Source organism: Pygoscelis adeliae, unplaced genomic scaffold (genome assembly GCF_000699105.1).
Source record: "Pygoscelis adeliae isolate BGI_AS28 unplaced genomic scaffold, ASM69910v1 Scaffold148, whole genome shotgun sequence".
In the NCBI taxonomy this organism is placed as follows: Eukaryota; Metazoa; Chordata; class Aves; order Sphenisciformes; family Spheniscidae; genus Pygoscelis; species Pygoscelis adeliae.
Window position 1 is genome coordinate 966182 of NW_008825258.1, and position 24485 is coordinate 990666.

General features: G+C 40.5%; 1 protein-coding gene across 1 annotated transcript in view; it reads left to right on the plus strand.

The window, feature by feature from the left end:
- PTPRG (protein tyrosine phosphatase, receptor type, G) overlaps window positions 1–24485 on the plus strand; it is a gene marked incomplete at its 5' end in the record, with an annotated part of 319745 nt that overhangs the window by 557 nt on the left and 294703 nt on the right. The gene's annotated exons all lie outside the window — the stretch shown is intronic.

Below are 24485 nucleotides of genomic sequence, written 5' to 3' on the forward strand. Positions count from 1 at the left end.
CTCCTTCTCTCATTCTTTTAGTTTCTTAACACACCCTTAAAAAGGTATACTCCCACAAACTTTTCTTTACTGTCTCTGTCCAATCAGTACATTCCCAAGCTCACCATTTGCTTACCTTGTCAAGCCTTCTAGGAGGACAGTAAGCATCCATATATACATCCAGATAAAAAAAACCCTAGGAATTTTACAGTTACTTCTTTGTGTGCGTGTATTTTTGTGGTGGTGTATAATGACGACAGTGAGACCTGTCAGTGCAGCATCACACCAGGATGTGTGATGCTGAGAAGGTAGGATATTGGGAGGGTATTTTATTGTTTGTCCCACTGCTTTTATAATTCTTACGGAAAACCTGATGTGTCTGCACAATTTTGAAATGCCACAAATCAAAATATACTTCAGAATGATGTCTTTGATGTACGGTTTGACGGTTGGTTCAGGTCTAGAAAATGCCAGGCCTATATTTGAAGTTGTTTAAAAACCCAACAATTTGAAATCATGTTACTAGCTATGTTGACTCTATGGAAAAATGTCTAATATCTAGAAAGTTTTTATGAAGATTTCAAGCATCATAATGAACTTGTGTGTGTGCTTTTTTGGAATATCTGAGATGCATTTCAAACATTTGGTGCTCATCCAAGAGGAATGTTGTGCAGGCCTAGTTTTAGCTGAAGGAAAAATATTACTTTCTAAGAAGTCTGAATACTGATACCAGATAAACAGGCAAAAGCTAATTTTTGACTGCCAACTCCTCTCTTTTATACAGACCATACATTTCATTGGAAATGAATGATTATAGGTAAGCTTAGAGTTTTTTTCCATTAATACACAAAATACCAGATGTCACAAGTTTTCTCTACTAGATCTACTAGATCTCAAAATACAAGCTATCTCATTTGCAAATGAGGCCACGCAAGTAAAATAAATCTAAAGATTTTAGTAATGTAGGACAAATGACCACTTTTTGTTAAACTTTGAAATTATCAGATGGAAAAATATTGCCATAGGTATACTTCCATATTGCAGCTTAAAATAACTTTAGATTTTAAGCCCCCAACCTCATAAAGAGTAGAAATAAGCAAATACAGGAAAAATTTGTATGTTGGAATGAATGTCCTGTTCTTATCTGTTGGCTTGTGTAAAGTATTGCAAGTTAAGTGTCACTTGGCAGGTTTATTTTGTTTCTGTTACTGAAAAATGTACTTGGAATATTCATTGCAGGTCATTACATGAAGATGTTTTAAAAAAGGTAAAACACTAGTGGAATTATTCTGTTGTCATATGTGTCAAAACTCTTTGCTTGAGTTACTGGACTTTTTTTTTTTTTTTTTTTTTTTTTAAAAAACCAGTCTTTCTTTAAAAAAAGTTTTTTTTTTTTTTTTTTTTTTTTAAATAACCAGTCCTGGTTTAAAAAAAGTGTGTGTGTATGGGGGGGGGGGATGGGGACCAAAACAAACAACCCCCCCCAAACAAACAAACAAATAAAGCAACAAAAAAACCACAAACCCACCACACACCAGTTTATGCATAGACAGTTTTCCTAATTCTATTTTTGTGATGGCGGTGTTCTTCCTCTATGAGTAATATCACATGTTCACGCCTCCAAAAAAGCTTTTACTACCTGACTTTATGTCAAAATAAAATGTGTAGTCCTGATGTGTAATTATACCTTAACTTTTGGGGTTTTGCATCCTTTTGTCTATTGATGAATCTCCTGCTTCTATGAGGAAAATAGCCAATCTGTTTTTCAGAGAACAGATAGTGACTTCTCAGCTGTCAATCACTTGCCATTCTACCTGATTAGTGCTGTCTAATTGGAACCTTTTTGTCACTATTGCTGATAAAAAGAGTAAATTAGGAGATGGAAAAGGTGGAAATGATGTATCTACCAGCACTTGTCAAGAAACCAGAAGAGGATATAATATTGTTTTCTCAGGGTGCTTTGTCAGGCTACTGTTTGAACACGGTGACTTGAAATGCCATTCCAGGGGAATGTGGTGTGGGACTAAGTATTCCAGCTGCAGAATGTGAGTCTTCAACAAAGGTTTCGTGACATGAAGTAGAGGTGTGAGCAAACAGTCTAGGTACTGCGTGTCCCGGCTGTATGGGTTGTGCATATACTGAGTCTGAGCAAGCCCATCCTGGAAGTTCATGGAGACCTGGTGTCCTCCTGAGCCATGCTGAGCCCTGCAGCGAGCACTCAGGGATATGCATGAGAGCAGGAGGGGCAGGGCCACATGCGGAGTGTGAATGCTGAGATGCAGGCAATGATTTGAGTTGTGTCTGAGAGGGAAAAGGCAAAGGCAAGTAGAGACTTGGGAAAGACACGGTTATTTCTAAGAATTTCCCAGGGTTGATGCTATGTCCTGCAGGAGGCTCGGTATTGCCAGCACGTCCCTGAGAAAGGGAGGAAATTAAGATGAGCGATTAGGTGGGGAAAGGAGCCCGTGCTCTGTTAGAAATCGGATGTTTCTACAGGCTGCTGCTTTGTCATGGCTTTTCATATGTGGGAGTTTCTCTCTCTTTCCTCCCTTCACTTGGTTCCTTCCAGCTCCGTATGGGATTTTCAGCCAGTTCAGCCTCTCTTATCTGATGTCTTTTGTCCATATTTGCTCACTGAGGGGGCCAGAGGTAATGAAAATGCCTAGCTTCTGTGTTTAGGTTGAAGATGGGAATAAATGGTGGGTGGCAGAGCCCAGATGCCAGACAGATGTTTGTTTCCAGCTGAGCACAGTGAGGAGGATGATCATGTTATCTGTTTCTTTCTCCTTGCTTTTCCATTCCCCAGAATATTTCCCAGGAACCCTGAGCAGGGCTTGGCTAAGCAGTTTATGTATTAACAGCGTTTGTCCTGCGGGAAGGGTTTTGGACATGACTGGGAAGTTTACATCAAATGGGCCTACAGAGAGTGGAAACTTTACTCTGCAGTAAGCAATTAGCCTGTGTCAATGGTTTCCAAGCTCTTTTACAGACATGATCTGGTAGGCTGCTTCCCTTCCCTATCCTCAAATGGTTAGGCCAGCTCCCCTCCGGTTAGTTGTACAACATCTGCTGGCCCAGCCCCAGCAATTATGGGCAGGGAAGAAAGTTGTGCTGGACTGTGTGCTGGTGAATTTGACATTTCTTCGAAGGGAATTCGCCAACGAGAGTAAATAAGATCAGGACAGCTTCTGCCAGCTGTCAGTGGACAGCCATCTGTTGAATCCCAATATTGACCAGCGCGTCCATGTCTCTGCTGGGCCTACGTTAGGCTGGACTATGGCTTTATATTGATTTCAATTGAGCTGTACTGATTTATAGCAGCAGAGGCTTCTCTGCGTTTATGGCTGTGCCTTTCTGCTTACAGAGCTTTTGTATTTTGGGGCTTAAGTGTTCTGTAATAAATCCTGAGGTGGGGTTGGGGAGGTCTGAAAGCAGCCAGGCGGTTGTGGTTTTCCTGCCTGGCGGTGAAAAAAGGGCACAGCTGTACTGCAGAGAGCCCTCAAGTCTTTATCTTCCACAGGATATATCTGTCCTATACTGTGCTTATAGAGTAATTCCTCTGTAGCCTGTAGGAAACACTACTGCTGCTCCATGCTCTTGTGGGGGATGAATGGTCCAGGAGCTGGTTTAAACTCTGGTGATCAGGAATTTTCCTTGTTTCATGAGCTATCTATGGCATTGCCAGGTACTGCCTGGTAATATTGCTCCTTTCAGGCACAAAAGTTTAGAGAGGATAAACTTCAATTACTGATCAGGAGGCAGACCACCCTTGGGTCTGTAACGTTTGTATAAGGCAGCTACATACCTACATGTCCCTGCAACAGGACCCCATGAACTTCGGTGCCCTGTGCTCATACTGCATGTGCCCTAAACAAAGCCATGGAGCCTGCACCACAGAGCTCTCGCTTTACTGTCTGATTGTAAAGGAAAGGCTTTTTAAGCCTTATAAAATAAGCCTGTTGTCTACAGACACAATTCTGACTATAACATTTATTCCAGTTCAGAAATAAAACTTGCAAAAATCAAGACTAGATAATTAAATGAAGAAGGCCCATTTCAAATGGGTTCTGTCAAAAAGACAGAAGGAAACACAATCAGCCTTTCAGAAGAAACTTTGTTACGTCTATGCTAGCAGCTCTTTAAACCAAATTCACAAGTGAGCAAACACTGAAAACAGAAGACTAACTTGTCTTTGTATAGGAACTGCAAGACTGAACAGAGACTGTGATCTCCTAGATGTTCTTTTTAGGATTTTTCAGGAAGCTCAAACTACATTTCTAGGGGGATTTCTCTGCGCGTGTGTATTCATGTATGTTTTGGCAAAGTATTTATTCCATGATCGTGTCTTACAGTTTGCCAAAGACTTCCTAAATTGCGACTGGCCACATTACTTGCAGTGTAACAGGAATGTGGAATAGGCACAGCACGGTCAAAACAAGAAGTAGGTGTGGATCCTGAATGTGCTTCAGTGCAGTCTTTTCTTTTCACAGTAATCTTTCCTGTTAGACTAACCACTGAATGGACAAGTTTGAAACGATCTTTAACATATCCTTACAATTGTCACAGAACTCAGTATGTTTCTAATACCCGTAATAGTGACAAAGAGCAGCTCAGGTGCCTTGTCAGCAGCGTGGAAACATTTTTGTAAATATATAAGCTGTTTTTAAAAAAAGCAAAACAAAACTTAAAACATAAAAAGAAATCCTGCAGAAATATGCAATTGAAACGTCTACCAGATCCAGGGCTTTCTGACTGGCCCTCCCTTGTGTAATGTATGCTACTTCACAGAGCATAATATTCCAGACATTTAAAGATGCCTCTCAATATCAAGTGTTGCATCTGTCAGTGCTGAGAACACTTTGCTGGTGACCTGGGCAGACCCCATTTTGCCTTGCAGTAGCCCAAAAAATGCGTAGTGAGAGGGTCAGGACTTTAGGAGGAGATTATAGCATGAGATGCTGACGCATATGCTTGTATCTTAAGTGATAGTAGCTCTAAAGGGCTTATACCTACTTATATCTGTTTTTCCGAAAAGCTATTACGTAAAATTAATGTGATAATCATTGCATGAGATTGTGGAAAACTGGAAGTGGCTATGGGGAAACATTGCTCCGTACCCTGTTACTCAAATCAGGAAACTCCTCTTGGAGTCTTCAGATAGAAGATGTGATGTCTAATTATTCCCAATATTAACATGGGTGATCAATGGGTATGGAACGGGAGGCTGCACTGTCCTGGGGCAGGAAGTTGTGAGCGATAGTACCTTTGTCACTGGAGTTTCCCAGTTGAGCTGTGGTGCTGGCACTGGCGGGGCTGGTGTACCCTGCTCTCTCGATGGCTGGTCTGCTGATCAGCCTCAGTGTTGCAAGCTGACTCATTCAAGAAATACTTTCTTTTAAGTAATCAAAACCATTTGGGCTTCTCAGAGAACAAAAAAGCAGACACTGGCCAAGGACGTATACATGTTCTTTTTACTTGTTTATTTAACTATGGCTTTGTAAAGAGAACCCTATGTAGAAAATGCATACAGTTGTTTTTTCTCTTTAATCTTATGGTGTATTGAAAGCATCTATTTCCTCTTTGTACCTTTGATCTCTCTTTTTTGTGGGAAATTATTAGCACTACTTATGATGCTTCTGTTCTTTATGTGTGTCCTTACTGATGTTTTTTCTGTATAAAATGTTGGATCCTTTCTCTCCAAGATTCTGTGCAACTACCATGAATGTTAGTAGAAGTTAATAGAAGAAAAATAGGCTTCATAAGAGTAGGGATGACCCTGTGAGTGGGGAAATGTGTCCATTAAGAACAGGAACTGTGGCCACGCTGTCATGCTAGTGGACACTATCAGTGTGTGAATGCTTTGTCCTACAACACTTAGGCAGTTATTGCTGTCCTTTAAGATGCTATTATTTAAAATATAACCGGTGGTGAATATAAGAACTGAGTGTTCTTTTCAAAAGCAATTGGTGGCATTAAAACAGAAAAGATCAGTAAAGGTTATTTCCTGAAAGAATAGCAAATGGTGTTAACTGTGATGAAACATAACTTGGTGATGTCCTTTGTAAATTTGTGAATTTCTCTCCCTTTGCTTAGATTGTTCTCATTAAATAAGCTGCTAATGTGAATTGGACAGGAAATAATCAGCACATAGTAAGGAAAGCATCAAGACTTATTGAACTGAGAGGTAACTAATGGCCTATTTGCCGTGGTCAGTATTTCACTCTTTCTGTCCCTCAGAATAATAAATCTTGATATTGACCAAAACTCTGGCATGGTTATCGTTCCACTGCAGGAGTACTCATCTCTGTTAAATGCGGGATGGTCAAAATGAGCAGGTTCTGGCTCTCTCCCTTCCTCACCCTTCTAAGCTGACTTTCTAAAGAGAAACTAAGCTGAGAGAACTGGGAAAAATATTCCCATTAATATCTGATCTGATCAGTAAACTGAGCTTTGACTGTTTTATCTGCATTCATTAGAGATGAATGGTAGTCTTCACTGAACCCTGCTGAAACCAGCTGTGATGCATTCGTTTCCATGTGCAATCTTATTAGAGTAACAGTTGTTGCAGAAATCAATGCTACACTCTTCATAAGAGAAACATGGAAAACCATAGCTTGAGAGTTTGCTGCTAAGCATGAACCCTGATTTTTAATGTGCACAGCTAAAGCGAGTGGTATACTGCTGTGTGTTTTGTCAAATAAACAGGAAATACCATCTGTATGTTTTGATTGTTTGTATTCTGACGATACTGGGTCATGAGTCTTCATGTCCATGAGCTAGGCACTGTACAAATGTGGACTAGACATGTACTTGTCTGCAGAATCTGTATCAAAATAAGCACCTACTAGGAGGATGTCAAGGAGAATGCTTTTTATCTTTCTTTAGCTATTCTGCGTTGTGAAGTAACAAATACAAAATACTATCTTTTGTTTTTGTTATGAGAATGAAGAAATAAGTTTTCAAGTTTCTATCCCTGAGAACAGGATATATCTTCCTAACCATAAGCTAGCGTGAATAAGGAATTCACAATCACATGTTTGTGTGGAGTATTTAACATTAGCTCTCTAAGGAGAGCCATCCTTGCCAGAAGCAGTCCAAGTAGTTAGTATCATTTTTACTAAGCCACATTGCTGGGGAACACAGCTCTGATTGAGAGTCTTGTCATTTACTTTGTTTGTCTATTGGCAAGTTTCTAAATAATCTGCTAAGAAAACCTCAGATAGTAATTTAGTTTCTACTTAGACACAGACACAATTTCCTTATTGAATACCATTAATACTGTTTTCTCACTCTTCTTGCCACCTTTTCTTGTGTGCCACGTTTACAGTTTATTCCAAGTACTGTCATAGTCAATGCTGGTATCCAGTCTATAATGAAATGGTTGACTGAATTTTTAAATGTTGGACACGGTTATGGTGAAATTGCCTTTTTTCTTTTTTTGGCAAGGTTCTTTCTGGAAGTTAATTGTTTTTTATGACTTAAATACATAAAAGAAAACCTCTGATTTTTGAATGCTCTGAATTTTTTCTTTACTGTTTTTGAATAGATAGGCCATTGGCAGATGAACAGCTTTGAGAAGCTTAAATATAAGAGGTACTAAGAACCAGACGTTCCCTCAACTTTCATTCTTCCCTGAAGTTTTTCCCTACCGCAGCAAAAAGTATAAAATAACTACAACAGATGCTAGATGTAATCTTCAGAGCTTCAGATACAGTTGTTCCAATACTACATCAAAGTATTTTTGCTTTGCACTGCTGCAATCACAGCTCTGGCTATCTATGCTGAAATAAGGAAGCACAAAGAGCTGCTTTTGCTGGGGAGGGGGGAACCTCTCACTTTGTTAAACGTGCTGTGCTTTTTGTTGCATTTTCTTTCAATGTGAACACTGGGACATTTGTATAAAACCTCTGGGATGACAACCAGTGCACTGTTTCATAAAACTGAAGGTGTGCTGAAGTGCACCAAAAAGTGGTTAATTTAGCTGATTTCTAGGCATTGAAATAGGAAACAGTATAAAATATTTCAAGCTCTTTAGACATAAAAACATGTGATACGCCTGTATTTTAAACATACAAAAGAAAGATGGAGTATTTGGGTAGCAGCTGTGATACAAGCTCAGCAAATGGACTGGAGAATACACAGAAGGTTGGAGTCTGCTGTTGCCTTGAGGTTCTTGAATGATTGCAGTAATACATTGAACTTCCAATCTTGATTTTATATGTAACGGAATGCTTATAGGAGAATAACAATGGGGAAAAAAGTATGCGAACAGCAAGGATACTGCAGTGAGAAACAAAGCAAGCAGGGAAGCTCTGAATAGCCTTGTAGTGTGTGGATTAAAAAAAAAAAGAGTAGCTTGGCACAAACATTATTGCAATAGTCCAAGCATGAAATAATCAAGGAATGAATCAGAATTCTAGTTGCAGGATATAAGTGGAGTCTTTGTATGAAAGGGCTGAGCAAGGCCAATATTGCAGTTGATGCAGTAGATGTAGAATTATTTCTATTGTTTTTGCGATGTCAGATGGCTGCTTTATGTCATTCCAGTCACAGTTCAGAAGATAATCTTCTTTTCAGTATCTCTGCCCCAGGAATTGCCCCGTCTCTCCCCTTTCCCAGAAAGTGTCTCCATCTTGCAGAATGTGGCATCAAAGACTTGCAGTTTTTAATCATTATGATCTTTGAAAAATCAACCCCTGCCTGCAAGAGGAGTAAGTACGTCTGCCCCACTGGGTTCCCTTGCGAAGGGAAGAGCGAGCAGCAGCAGCGCTGCGTTGGGCTGCGGGCAGGACATTCCCACCCAGCACCTTGTCAGCTGCCAGTGGGGCAGTGCCTGCCATAGGTGGGTAGAGGTGCCATGCGTTTCTTCTCTGCTGAATGTCACATGCCTATTAGAGAAAGGTAGAATTAGAGAGTCTCATCTATGCATGTTCTGAGGTGTCCTTTGGTACTGCAGTATAAGTGCTTAGCAGTTGAGGGAGTTCTAATTCTTGTAATATCTCTGAGGTAGATGTGTTTACGTGGTGGGAACTGAAGGACAGGGCAGTTTAAGTAACTTTGTTGATATACCCCATGCAGTGTACAGCAGAGTTGGAAATTCAGCCCGAGTCGCAGTACTGTGCACTGCTTCTTAGGCCGCACATCCAACCTTATCAAATGCTAATTGAAGAGATCTTGGTTGCCTTGGAGACTGCCTCTTCGTGGGGGAGACCATGTCAGTAGCACAGGTGTTGTGAAGCTCCTGAGCTAACAGGAGGCCTTCCTGGAGGTGATCCAGCTATGGAGCTTAATTCTTCCTTCAGCAGCAAACTGAACTTCTCCCTGTGCTGGCTGCTTTGTTGAAGCTCTCAGTCTGTTTGGTGCTCTCAGTTTTTTCCAGTGGGGTTGGGACAATGTTGGGCTTGAGTAAGAAGACATTCTTTTCCTATTCAATACACTGAACATTTGGCTCTAAATTGCAAAGTTTTTTATTAAGGACTGCATGTGCCCAAAGAGTTGGATGGGCACACTTTTAACCATCAAATTAAATAAATATGAAATCCTGCAATGGAGTGCAGAGCTGTGCATATAAATTACATCTTTAAACAGCACTTGAATGATTTTCTGGAAATGTTTTTAACTCTCCTCTGAACTCTTAAGGGTCATCTCTGTAGGCTTTCTATCTGATGGAGGCTATTGGCACTGGAATGATTTATTGAAGAGGTATGTTGCTCTGCGGTATAAAAGTAATGTCAAGGCTTACTGAGAACCTGAGAAAACAAGCTTCTGTGTTTGTAGAGCTGGGAAAGCAAGTGGGTTTAATTCAATTGAACCCTGAATGAACGTTTCCTAAGTATGTGTTCCCACCCACTCCCATCTCTTAACACTGCCCAGTTGTGAGGTGAGTGGGACTGTGGGTTGATAATGTTTTCAGGACAGTTAGTGAGATTTCATTCATGAAGAATTAGGAGCCCTATGTCCCTGTTGCAGAGATACGAAGATTGCAACTTGAGCTGACATAGTAAGGACTGGTGGGCATTGCTGACTCACGGAGTCCTTATGGTTGAACCCTCAGTAGGGTGAGAGTCATTTGAGACATGTAACTGCTTTAAAAATACTTAAGTGGACTGACTTGACCAGCAAGCAACTCTTCCACCAAAGGAGTCTTTGCTGCCATGAATATTAGGCCTTCTATCTTCCTCCATCTCAAAAGAAAATCCTGCCTGTTTGTCTTCCAGGCAGTACTGCCGAGTTTAACCTAAGCCAGCCTGTTTTACCTGTGGCTGAAGTAAAAAAAACCCTTCCTCCCTTACACTTCTTTTTGAATGCAGTCTTCCTTCATACATGTTTGCTCCACACTGCTATAGGATTACTGCCTTGCGGGCATGTACGCAGATAGACATCTATCCCAGCATAGCTGCTATAAGGTAAGGTCATATTGTGATCACAGTTGTAAAGACCAGGAGGGTACAGAGAGGCTGGGTGCCGTGTATCAGGTTACCCAAGTGTGGCTGAGCAGAGGGCTGAACTGAGGTCTCTGAAGCTGGCCCGTACTGCTTTTTTTACCTTGCTGTAATTAGAGCATTCAGGCCAACATCTAAGTTGTCCAGTTGCCAGAAAGCTCAGGAGGAGCTGTTTCACATGAGGTTCTTTATTTCTGACTCACTTCCGAGATTTTCTCAACTGTCTTGGTATATAAATTTCCTCAGAAATGAACAAAAGAGGAAATGTCCCTGCAAGTGAATGCCTGAAGGTGATGAGTATTGGCACGTGGACTGCAGTTTCTGTTGCTTTTCCTATGTGGAATAGTGAAACAAATGTCTCCTGTCTCCTTCCCAACTCACCCATAATACACTCACAGCTAGAGCTGAGGTGACGAAGGTCCCTTAAATGTTGATCACATACTTTTGCACCATGCTGGATCAGGACCTCACAGGACTCCTTTGATGTATTTCACATCACCTGGTCCTTGAGCACGGGGGTCAATCCCATGTGCCAAGCTCCTGTACGAACAAACCGGTAAGTGGACACACTCAGAATGAAGAATTGAATGTTATGTGATTCGCTCTGTGTTTGTGTGAATATATTTCTCAAGTACAGAAATAAGATTTACCCTGAGGTAATGACAGCAGTGAAGTCATGGAGAGTTTAGATCACTTCATGTTCAGGTTTACATGCTGTCTTTTGCTCCTGAGGTGTGGTGGTGCCTTCTGGCCCCTTGGGATATGAAAAGCCATTTTACATGCCAGATGCTAGTCTGCTCCTAACCAGAGGTGACGTGAACTTTTCAGATAGATTCTAACTTGGAAGCTTCTGTGGCACTTCAGATCATGTTTTTTATTTATATTTCTGTTGCTGGAGACTTGAAATTGAGACACTTATCTGTGTGATACAGTATTATCATATGCTGATCTGTGAGGAAGGGGATTTGATATGTGAAGAAAGTTTGCAGAGAGAATTGGATGTGACTTTTGTAAAGAAGGGTTTGGTGTATCTAGTTCAGTTACTGTTTATATTGCACTAGGGCTCCCCAGATGTCTGCAGGACTTAATTGCTCTCAGTGCAAACACAGAAAAGTTACCTCTGCCTTAAATTTGTACAAGCCATCTGAGAGATGGCTTGGTGTTAAATGCATGAATGGCTGAAGCAGGGTGTAATGAGGTGAGGACTATGAGCTGAAAAAGTTACTAAGAGCCTTCCCTTTCTCTGCTGTTAAAAAGAACAGAACTGTGTAGCTCTATGAGCTCCATATTCCTGTGAAAAGTCTCCAATGCCTAAGAAGCTTTGAGCTTCTTCTGTGACCTTCAGTAGTGCTCCCTGCCGCTGTTCCCCGTGTTGACGCTTGCACTTCACAAAACCGGTGCTTATGCTGTATCTGTAAGATCACGCACTTCTTTCAGATTTGGTCAGAGCTAGCCAGCAGGTTCGAAAGTGGTGGGGGAGGGAAGGGAAGTTGGTAGACCAGATGCAATAGAAGGCTCAAGTGCGCAAGCCTGTTTCCTTAGGAAACTAAGCTAATCCATTATGGGCCCCTACTCAGAATTGCAAGCTCTCATGAGTAGCTTTTCAGAGTACATGCCAGTTAAGTCCCGCTTCTCCAAGGAAGTCCCTGCAATTTCAGCAGATGGGTTCTTAAGACTGGAGAACATCTGGGTAGTTCAAGTGATCAAAATATTAGTCACATTTCTGTCCTGTTGTGCTAAGTCAAGTATAACTGTTCAGAGGAAACAGTCCATGGCCCTGCAGCCTTTCCGTTTGAGGCCATCCATGGTCTTGATCATACGTGCCAATGAAGGAGGTCTGCAGAGAAGCCCTTGGAAGAGCGCATATAGACAACCATCTGTTTGGCATTAACAGAAGACCTTAAATTAGGGAAGGTGGTTGTGGTGTGGTGTCTGGACACGTGATTCAACACTGCATCTTACGATTTCTGTATGAACTGGAGTGCGGAGTATGGTAAACATTTTCAGCTTTTTTCCCCAAAGTACTGTTGGAAACTGTAATAAAAAGTAACTGCTGGGAAAGTAGTTTTGCTGAGTTATGCTATTTTTGAAAATGCATAATACTCCATAGGCTTTTAAGTGATACTGGGCATATTTAACATTCTTTGATGTTAATTTCCTGGCATATGGACATCTCGACTTATTAAAATAAATAAGTACTTTCAAATTTAATGAAATGATGGAGGAAATGGCCTTTTTTCACATTCACGTCTGCTTCGCTGGATAATTTAATGTTTAAAATGTAAGTTCATATTAAACTTTAAAATTCAAGTATTGGTTTTTGAAATTCTGTAATAAAAAGGTTTTGCTGTAGGAGAGATGTATGAATTAGTGCGCATGATAACACGATTAACAAAGTCTAGCTGGTGATTTCTTCTGTACAAAATGCTAGCTGTAAATCCTCCCACCCACAGTGACGGTCTGGTGGTAGGATCTTCTGGTACTAGTAACTGGTCCTTTCCTGGGGCGTTACTCTGCAGCCTGTCAGACTTGCCAATTACCTGTATTCCAGAGTGAAGGCACATCTGTGGAAAAGGTCTCCTACATTGTTCACCTTTTCTTTTTTCCCCCACTTTTTTACTGTCTCTTGGAGCTTACACTGTAAGCTCCTTGGGGCAGAGACGGTCATTTGTTTATGTTGGCTAGCAACAAGGTCTTTATATATTCTTTTACACTAGATTTGTATGTTTGCTTCCAAGGTCTTTGTATCTAGTGGGAAGGATTTCTTTATAGCCTTAGGTGTTACTGTGTTATTAGTAAGTATAGGAAATGCACTTTAGTCCTCTCTTCTGTGCTGAGGGAGGGTAGGAATTCCCTGGAGGATAAGTAATGCTCAATTTAATTGACTGGATATAAATATTTGAGTCCTAAATATTTAATGGAAATCATTGTGTTTGAATGTAGGGATGTGCAGATGATGGAAGTTTGCTCTGTGTCTTGCATTTCTTGAGAGACTGCTTCGTGCTGTGTTGAAGCCAAGGCTGGCTTTATTTCATTTCAAGGCAGACTAGAAACTGAAGAACTTATATTCAGGGAGAAAAATGGCAAGGGACCCGAATGAAAAACCTACTCAGCTGAAGCAGAGGTGACAAAGTTCACTGTGATTATATTGATTTTAAATTACTGTGTAGAGCTGGGACTAGTCTATATCTAGTCCTGCTCATGATGAGAAGAAGAAAGGAAGAAGGCATGAATACTCCTCTGTCCTCTGCTTCCAAATACTTTGTTACCAGTATGATAACTGGGAGCAGTCTCGTCCTCCTAACGTTCCCGACATGCAAAGGCAAGGGAGTTCTGGCATCCTCAGTGGAGCTGAAAGGGGATAAGAGGCACAGTGAGACCGAAATGTGTTTTTTCCTCAGCAGCTTACCCCTGCGCACTGGCTGGCTGAACCGGAGAAGCATGCAGTGCCCTGTTCAGTGTGTAACAGATGCCTCCAGTCTGTGTGTGCCCCCAGCTCTATGAGACATGACATTAATAGGAAACAGAGCATGTCTGAGTTTGATGCATTTTGGTGAAAAGTACTACAACTGCCTATACCACAAATAATAACTAAGCTAGAATTAACAGCAATTAACAGCACCAGTATTCATTTACTAGAAGTTTTACAGAAAAGTCATTACTGTGTAACTTATGTAGTTTGCATTTGTTTCACTGTCAATGAGAAAATTACTCAGTCAATAAGAGTTAATGTTTTATTTTAGACCAGTCTTATCTATTTTAGTATCTAGTGTGCCTTTTGGGAACAAGAACTAGGAGCAAGTAAAGCTAATTGTGATAGAAATTTGATACGTTATTGTAATGAAACTCTTAGTTGCCGCATGACTGAAAGAGCACAGAAAAATGTCTTGTACCTGCACTAAATCCATCAAAGTTGTGACGGGAGATGTTGTGTCTCCTTGTTTGGTGTGATGGAGAGAATGCCTGAGGCACTTGGGTAGGGAAGATGACTATTTCTGTTTCTTCCCCATGGTTTTTCAGCGATCTGACATAGTGTGCATGCCTGGGCCTATGCCAAGCAGAGATGCAGCCTCCAAGTGAGACTTTATTACTACAGTCCTAGATGATTAATTTTGTACCAAATTGTATGGGCCTGATTAACCCAGAACACGGCAATAATGCTGTTTTAAAGATCTTTAGTGCATCCGTTACTTCTGTTTCCACTGTGCTTCTTCACAAGGAAAATATTTGTTTCTTAGCATCAAATCTTCAGGTAGAGTCTGGGCCATAAAAATCACACTGAGCTCACAGTGACTCGTGCATTTGTTATGTTTAACTTTGACTTCATTGAGGGAATGTCTAAGATATCCTTACTTGTAGCACTTTTGTAAGGCCAGAGATTATTGTCCTCCTGCTGCCCCCCCCATCATTGCAAAGGAGAAAAGAAAGCCATTATCTGTCTTGAGCCATCCAGAAGACTGAGAAAGCTGAGACTAGAATTGAAACTAGGATTTGTAGATGTGCTTCATCCCTTTCAAGATGCAGGCTACTTCTGCATGTGGTCACACCTGGGCAGCAGGTGCTTTGTGTATTTTCTAATCAGTGAGGCTCTAGCTAGCTGGAGCAGGAGCTGTTATTCTCGCAGTGCAGTATTTATTGAACCTGCAGAGCAGGCAGGAGGATGCTACCTGCCTAATAGTGTTGGATCTGTGGAAGCGGGAAGAGTTGGGGTGGTTCTGCAGCCAGGGCAGGACTGCTTTTGCATTCACAACTCTTTTAGCTTTTTTTTGTAAGATGTTACAATAGCTTTGGGGTGTGTTTGTTGGGGTTTTTTTGTTTGTAATTTTAAGCTCCAAAATACTTTGTAGCTCCCTTGTAGAAGAGCAGGTTAGAATAATCTATCCACATTTTGCAAAACACTGAACTTCAATACCTTTATCTAAAAGCATTTTTTGGACACTGCTTGGCTCTTAGAAACCCTCTGTTCATTAAATCACCCTTGAGGTTTTGCATAGTTCAGGTCTTTAAAAAATAAAGATAAACCCCCCAGTCTTCCTATTGTCCCTGGAGAAGCCTTGTACCCTTATCAACATCCTCTGGCTTGTCTGGGGAAAGCAAATACACCCCCTCTTGCCAATGGCCATACACGGGCACAGTCTCATCTTATTTCTGTAGGATCATGACTTCTGTGACCCTTGCCGTGGAGTGTTTGCATGAATAAATAATATGATAATGTGCTGCTGGCTGAACTTACCCATACTGGGAGAGCAGTGATGGTGTGAAGCAGGGAGCACCCATTCAGACACTTGCACTTGTGAAAGAAGCATTTTTGCGATGTCTGGAAGAAGAAAAAAACTATGTGGGAATCTTTTCTCCGTACAACATGTGCAGTCCAAGTGTCACCTGCATAGCCCCATCAGAAGGCCCCTGTCCTAATCAGAGGTTTCATATCCAGTGGAGAGACAGGTCAGACTTCATATGGGCCTCCTGGGCCTTATTGATGTCTTTCGAGATGAGGGTGCTTAGCAGAATCAGCTGAGGTGGCCTCCATTTCCCAACACGTGGCCGTTCTGCTTTCTGCTTCTTTTCAGCCTAGGTCAGACTTCAGCTAGAGGTGATGCTTGGCTCTCATTATCTCTTCTCATCAATCCCCAATTTCCTTGCCTCCACACATCTTTCTTCCTTGAATATCCATAACAAGGCAGAGATCTCCAGCCAGTTACGCTGTTCAGTCTGTCCTGCAAACACTTTTTTTGAATAATTGTGCCCTTTCTCCTTAAGACTTGCTTTCACAAAAGGATATATTGCTGACTTTTTAGACGCTAGATTCCATTATCTTGATGCAAAGACGTTGTCTCCCTAAATGAAGGGAAAATTATTTTTAATCAATGAAACTATAAATGCAATTCCTGTATCGTTTTACACCCAAAGTACTGGAAACAATCTGACAGCGTCCTGCCAGCCAGTGCCTCTGAGAGGTGTTTCTCAAGCGAGCTACGGTCCTGGAGGCTGACAGGGAAAGCTTACTTCTTAAACAAAATCAGTTCCAAAAAGTCAGGTTTTGGCTCCCTGGAAGCCTATATTTTTTGCAGCCACCTGTCCTGACTGCTTCCTGGTGTGATTTAAACCTGTGCAGTCTGCCGATGTATGCTGATGGAGATTGTTTTACGGTAGGCTGGGCTGTGGGACCGTGTCAAGATGTGCTCTAGGAGTATTTCACTCCCTCCAGTACGTGGAGGTGGGCAAAAACCCAAACCCCTGAGTTGAAACTCCGCATGGTTCATATGAAATTATTAGACTGTAGACTTAAACAGCACACAGATTGAACTGTCAGAAACGGGGTCCATCTTCACTTACAAAAAGGACAGATAAAGGAAGAAGCATCTCCCGCAGGCAACTTCTATAAGCGGAATTTTATTACATACAGACCTCCAGGACAATCAGACAAGGATTTTGATTTATGAGATAACTGTTACCTTTAAAATACTGAAGGGAGGATTCAGGAAAAGGTTACTGTTAGATTAATTAGTGTTGATGGAATTGACACAGGTATAATGTAACATTGCCACAGTGGATGGGAGTTGCTGGATAGACAGCTGGTGAAAGCATGTTTGTTTAGTTTTGTGCCCACCTTATCTCATTTCTTGTTGCACAGGTAACTCATGTATGAATGTGAAATGAGGTTTTCTGTGTTTAATGCTCTGATAAAGAACTAAATATTGAAGTTTTTATATAGGAAGTGCATTATAAATGAATTGAAATGAAGTTCCTCTGTTGATAGTCAGTTTCTCTCCCAATATTCAGCGATCCCTGTTTTTTTTTTTTTTACTGAGTATGGATATTAAAGCAAAGCCAATTGATGGAAAAGAGGAATATGTATTCCACAGCACTAAAATAGATTGAGAGTTTTGTCTTCAATGGCTTAAGGCGGCGCTTTCAGGACCTTACAGTCTAAATAAATTCTGCAGACTTAAAGCTTTTTTGCTTGTTTAATCCAAAATGATACCAGTATCTGCTACAGAAATTGATAATACAGAGAAAATGTAGGACTTCATTTTCAGGGAGATGAATTTGGATGAATAAATGCTACTGGAAGGGAGAATTTAGGAGAAATCTTAATAGAAATCTCCAATTAGTTGAATGGCTGGTTATCTGTGACAAGACATAATATTTACTAGACACTGGAAGCTGCAGGAGTACTTACAAAGAAAAAGGTAAAATAAGATTAAAGTTTGTGTACTGTGTGTTGTAAAATGTGAGCAATCTTTGCAAGGCTTTATGGCTTAAATAAGTCTTTGAGAAAATACTGGGAGAAAGGTATTAGTGGAGCATAATGTTATGAAAATGACAGTGTTTGGGTACCTTGTTAAAATCTTTGTCCAACAGCCATGTTATTACACTTGGCTCTAATTTGATAAGCAAGGCCGGAAGAATTGGGATCTTATATTTTTGTTAGTAAAGGCAGCTCTATGAAAATAAGGAGGAAGAAAATCTATTCCTTTCAGTGCATAAATAAAAACAAATTGAAACAAACTGAAAGCTACGTGGTAAATGGTATGAAGTGTGACCACTGAACTCCTTTCATCAGATATTTCAAGTTTAAAAAAAAAAACAAACCCAGAGGAAGTAATTTTATGAAAATTACAAATTCTATTCTTAGTCCTAGAGATGGCTTGAGTCTTGCATTGATTAGTCATAGGTGTGAGGATCAGGCATAGTGGCATTAGCTCATTTGTAATAGCAGAGGGAGATTTATAATGCAAAATGTCTATATGTGGCTGAAAATGTAAAAGAAAAAAACAAAATAGCTCTTGAAACTGAGTGCTACATGTGAAATATGGTTCTTTATCCATCACTGACAGTTTTCCAGGTAATCTGCAAAACATCTGTCAGTCCTCAAGCAGTGACATTTCCTCCTGTTCATATTGTAGTGCAAGGTTAATTTGGGGTTTCATCACCTCTTCTGAAGCCAGTTAATATCAGATAGAAGCACACACCTGGGTGTAGCATGGACCCCTGCTTTTGCATCTTGGGTTTTGTTTTTCAATAGGTGGAGACCTGTGGTGATTTATGTTCTACAGTCTTGATAATAACATTTTCACCTGATGAAAATAGAGGACATCCGGACATTTGAGGTACCCTGGCATGGCTGGGAGCTGAAGCAGCAAAGGAGCATTTAACACAAGTAAATGAAATGCTGTAAGCCTGGAGGCATGAGATAAAGGGCCACTGGAACAAAACGGGGGGGTGGAAGTAAACCAGAGCTGCATCTTCTTTTACCGTAATTGTCTTATTTCACCGCTGAATTGTGAATGTTCCTACTTCACATAGTGGTTGGGAAGTGTCCTGGGAGATGGTCCTGCAAAGGCCTCTGGTGCATGCTGTCTATTGCCATTGCATCTGCTGTACAAACCCAGAGAGGGAGGGGAATGGGATGAGGTTTTTTTTTTTAAATTATTTTTTTACCCTTGTCTGGAAGAGTTGGAGAAGAAAATAAGAGGCCATTGACTTGGTGGCCAGTGACTAATCATCACCTGTTGCTCCCACAAGAGCTGAACAGGGGATTAGCATTCCCTGTGCTCCCCCTGCTACTCCTGCCCTCAATCTGAATTTTTTTCAAACCCTGTTTGCGATGAAAATGCAACAGTCTGGCATGAATGAACACTGATATAGATCTGTCTAAGCTCCTCTCTCACTTCAAACTCAGTGATAGTTAAGAAAGGATTATAAAGAAGCAAGAAAATTCAGCTCAGATGTCTTGAAATCAAAGCAGTTCAGTAAAACTAAGGTATTCTTAAACCTTTGGGCCAATTAACACTGGGCTGTGACAGCAGAGTCTCTTTTTTTACCTCATAAAAATTCGAACTTGTGCTTATTTGGGTGGGTGGATTTAAGTAGGGGGAACTTATAAGACTTCCTTTTGATTAGCTTTCCCCAGGCATTACGTCAGATCAAGCAATGCTTGACAGTTGGATTTTTCCAACTGACTTCAAAGAAGAAAATATTTAGCATGATACAGAGATTAGATGCTCATGCTGATGCTGTTAACTGTGCTGAGGACACCTTTTTTTTGGCCAAATACGTGTCTCAGGGGAGGTGTTTCTTGCTACAGAACAGAAGCATTTAAATTTGGAAAAACTTCTATGGATTTTGGTTCATATCCTACTTATATAGAATAAATTCGTGAGATCAAATTTTGCAGTCACTTAAGCAATCATGAAACTTAATTCATATCAATAATTCTGTAAAACTATTAATGTGAATTACACTGCATATATGCTCTTAAGGTCAGGGCACTAGCATCCAACTATGCATGAAATAAATAAGAATACTGTTGTAATCCTCTTCAAGTTTGTTTAAAAATTATTGATTCAACCGAAGTAACGTCATTACAGATACAACAGTTGTTTTTACAGTGGATGTTTTCCATTTTAAAATTCAATTAAACACTGCATGGCATAATTAATTTTTTTATTGTATTACTTCCAGGGAGAGAAATAATTGGCTGGTCTTACAAAATGTAGTTGCTTTAAAGAAAAAAAACAATCAAATTTACAATATTTTTCAACTATCTAGAATCCTCTGAGAGTAATGATGCTACAATATACAGAGTTCCCTCCACGCACAGCTGAAATTTGGTCAGCCAGCTCCACAGTAAAATGAAACAACTGTTTAACAACGCTTAAGAACAGCACGAAACAGATCAGTACGTGAAGTGAAGAATATTAAACTTCACTAAAAGTTTTAGGTGGACAGAATGTCATTAGTAAAATTGAAATTGTCAGGCTCCTGGGATTAATATCCATGTACTTACAAAAATTGCTGTAATGTCAATGACCACAAGTAGTCACGACCTCGGTTCTATTTGGAGAGCTTTTAAAGGTCTCCTACTGGCCTTAAAAACCCAATTTCCAATGTTTTAGATAAGCCCATTATTGCAAAGATAGGAACACAGAAGGATCCATACTGGAGCAACAATTATGTGCCTTAGTTCAAGGTTATATCTCCAGCCGTGGTCAGTGGTTAGCGCTTGTGAATTTTTTATTAAATAAAAGTAATGCTACCTTACTACAGGCTTCGAATCACCTCTCTATGCTGCTACTTTGTGCAGTGTTAAGGCTGCCAGTGGAGTCAAAGTTTGCAGAGAGAAGGAGCTGTTGCCCTAGGAATTTTGAAAGCTGTCGTCATTTCACCCTTTGCTAGCAATTATGGAGAAACGTGACTCACTGGAGCAAATTCTTCCTGGGGTGTAACTCCGCTCGGCCATGCCCAGATGTCTAGCAGATGTGGAGACTGGGGTAGCTGAAGAGGTGGACAAGAAGGGGGAGGCTTGCTTTTCCCCTGCCCAAATCACTAGCATAGTTTGCAAGTAACCGCGCTGATTTGGAAATTCATGACTACTAGGGTTATTAGACCATCTTATTCTTTTCCCAAGGCTTGTGCTTCTCCGGGAGGAGGTTTTCAAAGGAGTTCTCTATTCCTATACAAAATGGTTGTGAAAATGAAAAACTCTTTTGTAAAGGTCAGCTTGAGCAGGGTGCTGAATTGACATTTATGCCTTTCAGAAGTTCCTCTGAGTTGTTGCTTTGTTTAGCATGATGGAGAAACTTACTTACAGGGCACTAAGTAATTTTGTTTTATTGTTTTGTTTACTTGTCTGTTTTTTGGTTATAGCACCTGTTTGATACCTCTCTGGGCAATACTGTATAGCCACCTGCTTTTGTGGTTCTAACACAGATTTTCCTGGCAAAATTCTCCTTCAGTCTGACACTTCACAAGCTTTTCCCAAGCCAGAGATGAATGAATACTCTTGGAAAGTCTGCTAAGATTCTTTAGCGTGCTATTTTCTGTGCTGTCTAAGAATTTAATCCAATAACCATTTCTAGTGGCTGTGTCAGGCTTTTGGATGAGACCCAGAGAATGCCAAAAAAACCCCAACAGTTTAGATGTTTATGAGAAACATCCTTTCTTGGCAGCAGAATATTGCAGATAAGTTTGGGTCTATCCCCCTAATTTCTTGTGTGCCCCTGTTCTCAGAAGAGGTAGAAAGAGAATACTACTTTTTCTTTCTTGCCTGTCACCTCTAGTCTCCTAAGAAAGTAATGGTTTGACTTCATGCTGTTCCTTCCTCTGTGCTCCCACTTTTCACTTCTTTCCTTTCCCAGTTTGCTCACCGGCACCGAATGTATGATGTAGTGATGCATGGAAGTGATTCCCCAGTTATTTTTATTTAAACCCTGAAAGCTTCTTGCGGATCTTTATGAACCTATGTCATCAGACTGCAAATGGATGTTGTCACAAGGCTGTTTGCTAGATGTCTGATACCTGGCTGTTGTCCCATTTTCTTTGACTTCGTGGCTGGATGGAAGTTTTGGGCTTGCTGTCAACACACCTACATCTGAATACAGAAACCAAAAGAAATCTGAATTTGTCTTTCCTCATTCTGCTGCCTCTTTCTTGATCTACAGAGTATTTGTGGGCAATAAAATAAAGCAGGCGAAGAGCCTTATCTTACATTAATCCGTGAGAAAAGGTAGAGCTCTGCTTGTGAAAACATCTGCTGGGATTTCCACCTTCAGACCACACGCACGTTGGTGAAGAAATCAGTGCCCGATCTGCTAATTTTATTCATGTACTTCTTACTTGCCCATTTACTTTCCCCCAAGTGAAGGATGACTTCTTCATTGAGGGCTGTTTTTCTCAGTTATCAGAGCACAAAATAAAGCAGCTGTTTATACCAATTTCTTTTGTACTGTAAGGATCATTTAGTATGCAGGAGACCAAAAACTTCACACGCACCACAAGAAATCATGTGAGTCTAATGATGCCATTTAACAGACAGTGTTTTCCTTGGCATAAATTAAGACCCCTTAGAAAAAGGTTATAAAAATTGGAAGAAGCTGTGCTGTCTGAGGAAGATGCTGAAAAAGAGAGGAGTAGATTGAGGTAGACAGTCTTGTACTTTTATGAGCTGATAATTCTTCAGCTGAGCAAGAAATTTATGTTGCCATACACTGAAGTTCAAGAATCGCTGCTGTTTTCTGAGTTGAGGTGAAGTTCCTGTGCTTATGGAAAGGCATTAAGTGGAAGAGTTTATTTTTTAGCCTAGATTCCTGTAATTCTAGGGCATTGACTTTTGACTTTTGGGCAAAGACATTGCAGAGGAGACAGTGTCTCAATTAAAAGAGCTTTTCAGAAAGCAGTTAGGAAGAATTCATGTTTCTAATGTAGACATGCAAAATATATGCTAAACAGGTTGATTAAAATGGCCACCCACCTAAACCTGACTAGAGCTCTGCCGTGCCTAGAGCCTGAATTCTTAAAGGGAAATCCCTCTCTTGAGTTAATGTTCTCTATTTTTGTAATAAAATAGACTGACATTTCTATTGTTTTTGGTTCCCTTTTTCACTGGGCTGTCTAGGATTTCATAAGGCTTCCTATTGCTATCGTATGTGGTACTTTCCTTACAAGGCAATCCTGAAAATCTCTTTTCTTCTGCTGTTATTCAGAACAAAGTTAGACTGATTGACTGATTTGTTTTTAATAGTAACATCCCAGAATCCCATTGCCTATCTTTCTTGCATCAATTAGCTCTCTGTTAACCAGGGGGTGCTATTACTTTCAGTATGTCTTCAGAACTTGTAAAAAGATAATTGTTAACCTAGATGCCAATAGGACTTTAGCGAAGACTTGTTTAAAGCTCAAAGGTTTCAGCAGTAATCGATTTGATAAAATAATGGCTTCTGTTCCCATGTGGATATATTTCTGTCTTTTCAGGTGCTGTTTGTTAAAGGGAGGGAATGGTCATCAGATCTATGGCCCTTAGTAGAAGGCTGCTGAAAGCAGTTGTGGCTTGTTCCCTGTAACTTGCATCTTTGAGACCTTTTGATTCTGGAAATGAAACAGAAGCAAAAATTTTCTGTGATTCTGTCAGTACTCTTCTGATGCTTGTCAGAGCATTTTATGCCACACCTTCCTATCCAATCCCTTGCATTTTGCATACAATTTTTTTTTTTTTTAACTAGGCTTTCACTGTTTAAACTTTTGATGGATATAGGTGCTGGCTGTTTTAAGCATGTTTAAAAACCCGGCAAAAAAATCTCTCTAATTGGCATCTAAATGTTTGTGCAAATCTCCTGCATAGCCTTTTAGGGATGTCTGCGTACTGCTGTGGCAGCCTGCTCTTATTAAACAATTAGCTTCAGTGGCCTGCACGGGTTGGAGGGCTTGAGAAGCCAAGGGGATGTGTAACCGTATTTAAGCGCAATATTGGCAGATCCCCCTGTATTAAGTGGTGGTGCTGCTGCTCCTTTCCTCTTTAACTCTTACGTTGCTGACGACTGAGTTGAATGCTTCCCTGCTGCTTGTTTGCAAGCAGTTGGTGTTGTTCTGAGGGAGATCTTACATTGGTTTGGCTTTTTCATTTTAAATTCATGCGTTGTAATTCAGAAAGATAAAATAGCTAAATGCCAGAAGAGTGTATCAGTTTCTGTAAGAAATAACTTCTCTGCCTTTTAATTTGTCCTAGGGGAAAAGTGAGTATGTTGAGACACATTACCAGGTTGGGAACGTGCTAGATTTGAGGGCAGCAAACTGAGGAAGGCAGCTTTTCTCAGCTCCCTGATCCTCCCTCTGTTTTCCAGTAATGTGGTGGGAAAAAGTTCCATTTAACCTTTTCCCTTTGCCCTCTTCTTACTCTAGTTTGTTCTTTTGCTTGGGACTCGCTCCGGAGAACAGGGCATATCTGCACATCAGAGAGATTTCAGTGAGGAGTAGGGAATGGTAATGGTGCCCAAATTTCTGTCTTTGGCTGAACGGCTGAGCTTCTGATCCACAATCAGGTGTGGGGTAGGAAGAACAGGAATCGATCGCACACCTGGTGCTTCTCTCTGCTTGACTACTCAGGGTCAAACCGTGACACAAGCTACAGAGTCCTTCCTGATTTTTAATAGCACAAACAAATTTTTAGAAGTTCTACTAATACATCATAGTTTGTTTTGACTTAAGCATTGTCAGGAAAACTTACCATCATAGTGTCGATTTCTGTGATGTGATAGAGAAGAGTTAAATAGTTTGAAAATGAAT